Source organism: Macrotis lagotis, chromosome 3 (genome assembly GCF_037893015.1).
Source record: "Macrotis lagotis isolate mMagLag1 chromosome 3, bilby.v1.9.chrom.fasta, whole genome shotgun sequence".
Taxonomy (NCBI): Eukaryota; Metazoa; Chordata; class Mammalia; order Peramelemorphia; family Peramelidae; genus Macrotis; species Macrotis lagotis.
The window spans coordinates 242,602,278-242,607,759 of NC_133660.1; positions in this window are offsets into that span (position 1 = coordinate 242,602,278).

Here is a 5,482-nt window from a genome sequence, read left to right on the forward strand (position 1 = left end):
GGTCAGATATAACACATTTTCTTTTTTACTTCTTGCAAGGGGCTGGGATTGGAAGGCCTGTCCAGGACCATAGGGCCAGGTGGATGCCGGGCCTAAGAGGTGGTATGGGGGCTCAGGGCTTCTTGGCCCCAGGACCAGGGATCTGTCTGCTGCGCCACTCGGTGACCCTACAGCAGAGTCAGAGTGAAAGGAGAGAGAAAATATAGTACATTGTAGTGGAGAAATAAGAAAGGAGGGAGTTGCGATCAGCAATGGCGACATTGGAAAAATATGGAAGTAACTTTTGCGATGGCCTTACCATAAAGAATGCGATCCACCCATGACAGAGTTGTTGGTGTTGGAACAAAGACTGAAGCACACTTTTTATTATTATTATTTGGGGGAGGGTGCAGGGCAAATGGGGCTGGGTGGCCTGCCTGTGGCTGCATAGCAGGGTGATCGTTGGGTGTCTGAGGCCGGATTTAGACCCAGGTGCTCCTGACTCAAGGGCCAATGCTCTGTCTGCCACCCAGCCACCCCTACTATTATTACTATTTTATTTTATTTTGAGTCTTTTTTTTTCTTCTTCTTTTAGGTTTTTGCAGGGCAGTGGGGATCAGGTGGCTTGTATGTCACACAGCTGGGTGATTGTTGGGTCTACAGGGCTGGATGTGGGCTCGGATGCTCATGGCTCCAGGGCTGTTGCTTCGTCCATTGCGTTACCTGGCCATACCTACAATTATTACTATTATTCTTTTTTTAATTTTAATTTTTTTTCTCTCCCCTTTACTTTATCGCCCAAGCAAGTCTATATTCATGGGTGGATGGGTATTTTGTTTGCTCTTAAACAAGAATATTTTATTAATGTAAAAAAAACATTTGTACAAAATGAGAATTAAAAAATAAAATTGAAAAAATTGAAAAAAAAGAGACAATTGCAATGTGATTATAGAGTTTCTGCTATTTGTGTTATAATACCTCATTTATTCCATGGGATAATATAAAAGGTTATTTGAATGGAATATGGTGTAATGATTCTATAACTGTGGATATGAATCAATTGCATAAAATTGTTAATGATATTGCATTAGAATGGAAATGGACTCAGGTATTGATAATTTGTTTAACTTTGTTAATAGGCTTCATCCTTTTCATTTTGTGAACCTGTTAGTGAGCATGCTTCCTGGTATCTTTGCATTATTATTGATATTGTGTATTATACCCATTTGTATTAAACGTCTTTTGTCACTAGGAAAAAAAAAAGACCCCTTATCAAACTGCAAAATCTTTGGCTGTGCTTCTGTGTCTAATTTTATCTTCGTATCTCCTGCATTTTATACAATGCACATCATAAACATCATAAAATTTGTTTTTTTAATTGAATTGGATATTAAAATGAAAGTTTCTTAAGCAAAGAACTTTCATTTTGTAAAATATGAGGAGATAGTTATGAGAAGTGGAGTTTTCTGTGTATTCCTGTAATTTGAGATTTGCCAGTAGGACAATGTCACAAGACAAAGTCAAAGGCTTCCTTACTTTTGGAGGAGAAATGCCACTATCTATTTAGTCTTTTAAAAGAAGAATGTTTCTTGCTCATTAGTGACCTTAGGCAAATTATTTAATTACTCTGGGCCTCAGACAACTAGATTTCTCCAAGGCTCTTTCAAATTCTAAAAATTAATTAGTCTATGAACAGGAGTCAGGGCCAGCCGCTAGATATCCTCCCACTTTCCTTTCTGCCTCCTTCTCCCATTTACTGGTGCTCCATCTGTCAATCTCCCTCAACCCTGATTAGGGAATTAGTAAGTTATTTGAGTATGATCATTCCTTCTTTCCTGTCCTATCATAACCACAGACAAGGCTTCCAGTTATATGCTTCCAAGTTACATATTGGCTTTCTTTTCATGAACTTGGACTGTAACTCTGTATTCTTGCTCCTCTCTGTCTGCGCTCCTAGAATTCAGGCAGTGAAGGCATGCCCACTATTTATATGATGCTTCAATCCCTTAGGTTTCCACATCTCTGTAAAAATAAAAGGTCCAGAAAGGACTGAGCCTGGGATTTGACCCAGGACTTTTCAGCCTTAGGACCATTTCCTTTGCCACATAATTGCTCACCAGACTTCTACCAAGTTTCTTATGAGCAGGAGATGGGAGAATAATTGATACTTCCAGCTATCTAATTTTATTGTTATGCTTTACAATCTCGGGTTGAGATTAGAACTGATGACTAAAGTGCCATTTTTATTTGACCCAAAGATTCAGTGGAATAAACACTAGAGTCAGTGATTCATATCCTAGCTTTATGTCTGCTCCTAAATCCCTGGAAGTTTTGGGTAAGCCACTTGACCTCTCAGTCTGTTTCCTCAACTACAAAATGAGGGTTTGTTCTAGCTTTCCAGTTCTAATATCTAGATTCAATATTAACTTCTTTGTTAGAAGAATTATTCAGGGATATCTATATCTTCTTTCAGAAGAAATGGGAAAGACAGGATGCATCTTTTCTTTTCCTATGAAAACCCTGCCCATTCTTCTCCAGGGAAAAGCAGACTGTAGTGTGGTTTGTATTGCTGCTATATTAGTGTCGAGATACCTCCCTGGGGGTCAATTATCTGTGAAGAAAAATCATGTTTTAACTTCTAATAAAATAATCTCTTGAGAACATTCCCTTATTCCAAGTAACTTGACAATAGCATGGAATTTCATAATTCAAATCTTACTCAGAGTAGAGTTCCCATTATAAATTATTTCTGTTTATTCAAATTATCTTTATCCTTATCATCCTGTTTGTGTGCTCTGATTTATCAATGACCTTCCTGAATATGGTGCTCAAAACCAAACATATTACTCTGTATGTGATCTGACCAAAGTCAGAAAGAGTAGAATTGTCTGGTAAACCTCTCTTCTTCCTTTTGCTGTGATGAGATCATCACATGGAAGATAAGATACATGACTTTCATTGAACTAAGGAGACTTTGACCTTTGGGGAATTTTAAGTGTTGATCTGCAGGGCAGTAAAAGGTATTTTGCTGGAGTTATGGAAATGGGTACTATCACTTCTCTTTTTCTGGATATTATGTTTCTATTATAAAGATCAAAGATCACCTTCCAATCTACGAATCATTTACACAAACTGCACTCTTGCCACATCTCCCTCAGCCAATATCTATGTAGCTGATTTTTTGGACCGGAGTCAGCCTTTACATTTATACCTTTATTTTCATCTTTAGTTCAGTCAAAAGGAATTGGTGTGAGCCAGGAAAAGGTATTTCTTCTCAATTATTCTTGTAAATCTTGGCCCAACCTTTTTTCTGGTTTAATACTGCCTTGTAACTAAGATCCCTTAATTTTCCATGCTAAATTTTCACTTATCCTACTGGGTTCTAGGACTATTTCCGATATTAACAATGGTGCACCTGTTTGCCTGTGTTTCTCTTCCACTGTCTTGTTAAGGAGTCAGGCTCCCCTGTAAGATCCATTGGCACAAACACACTTGTCTTTCAACATTACTAGCACAGGTCCAGGTCCCTATTTACCATGGCTTGGCTGATACTCCTGGCACCTGAAAATCATATGGGTTAGAAGCATGCCCATTAGCATTCTACTTTGTAACTACTAGCTTTCCATTTTTGAAGCACAAAGGTCTGTTATTAATTATATTGAGATGACCCAATCAATTAATTTCTTTGTATTACGGATTTTATATCTAATCTACAAATCCTGATCAACATATTTATATACATAAATACATATGTGCAATGAAGACAATAGGTATTATAAACCTTTTCTATCTGTCTTATGGATTTTTAATGTCTAGTACCAGATGCCTAGAAACCCCAAATCCTGAGACTATGATAATCTAGAAATTCACAATCTTAAAGCTGTTGGCTTCAAAAATGGAGTCATATGAGGAGCAGTTAGGTGGTATAGTGGAAAGAGCACTGGCCTTAGAGACAGGAGGACCTGAGTTCAAATCTGACCTCAATCACTATGTTACCCCAAGCAAGTCTCTTAACTCCAATTGTCTCCAAAAACAATATGAGAAATGGAGTCATATAGTACAAAACTTATTGGACTGGTAAGCAAAAATGCCTTAAGTTCAAATCCTGCCTCTTAGTCTTATCATGTGACCTTCAGTAACTCCCTTAATTTATCTGATTCTTTGTTTATTTTTTTAATCTATAAAATGGGGAATAAACCAACATTTACCTCATATGATTGTTATAAGGAAAACACTTTGCAAATTCCAAATTGTAATAAATTTGAGATATTACAGTTATTGAAAGAGAGAGACCCTAAAGTCCTCAGAAAGAGATACACATAAATTTTCCTAAATGACCATCTGTTTTTCTTATATATATTGGCTTTAAGCCTCATGTGATTATTTTTTAATATGGTCTGTGATTTCTTTGGTATTGATAACTTCCCTTGAGGAAGCTGTTTCTGCCTATTCAGAGCAACATCTTGTCTAGAATAAAGAGTTGTCTGGGTCACAGACAGGTTAAAAAACATTCCCATGGTCACTGAGCTAGCCTATCAGACAACAGTTCTGTTTCTAAGATCTGGTGAGTTAGGAAGGGCATAGTTCAGAGAATAAATCTAGTAACTAGAGTCACATATCAGGTGCCAAATCATGTTGATTGGTCCAAAGGTCCATACAAATGCCAATCGTTTTAGAATGAAAGTGGTACAACAGCCCCACCATTCCAATAGGTTAAAGCAGTTTAACACTATTAACAAAACAGCCTAATCACTATTTTTGTTCATCTGATCCTTCTTATCTTCCTGGTCTTATTGTGGACTTTGACTAGAACTTTTTAATTCTTAGGATCCTATTTTCATCCACTCTATTTAATCATATGCCTGGGTTCCTGGTCCAGTTCTCTGGTATTTTGACTGAGGGAAGACTATGGCAGTATCCTATCCTCTGAGCAATTAAACAGAACAAGATCCAGAGCCAATGTATGCAGGAAAAGCTGAAGAATCCAAGAATCCAAAAACTGAAAGGATAGCATTGACTTTTACACCTTGATAATGATTTGTTTTAGGTAATCCATTAGGAGAGAGGCAAGATAAATCAAGAACAAGGTTGAACTTCTAAATTTTCTCATTTGTAAAAATGGGGAGGAAGACCCCTGTTTTGCCTACTTCAAAGGACTCCCATGCTATAAGGAACAAATTAAGAACACATATAAAATACCAATGTAAGAGACTTTTTCTTGTACAGATTTGGCATCTGGGACAATTTGCATCTCAGAATTAGTCTATCTATCTCAGAAACAAGTGGCACATCATAAAAGGAAGAAATAGGCACCTTTTTTTAACAGTGGAATAAGAAAGAAAAGATGCAAATTTAATTTTACCCATAACATATAATGTGAGGAAACAGTTGGGGTTTTTTTGTGTGTGTGTGATTCAATTGAGCTCACCAAGCCACTACAGAAAAAAAAATGAGACTTTTGTCAGGGTTTTCTGGGTGGTCCTGGCAACATCTCTAACCTGTT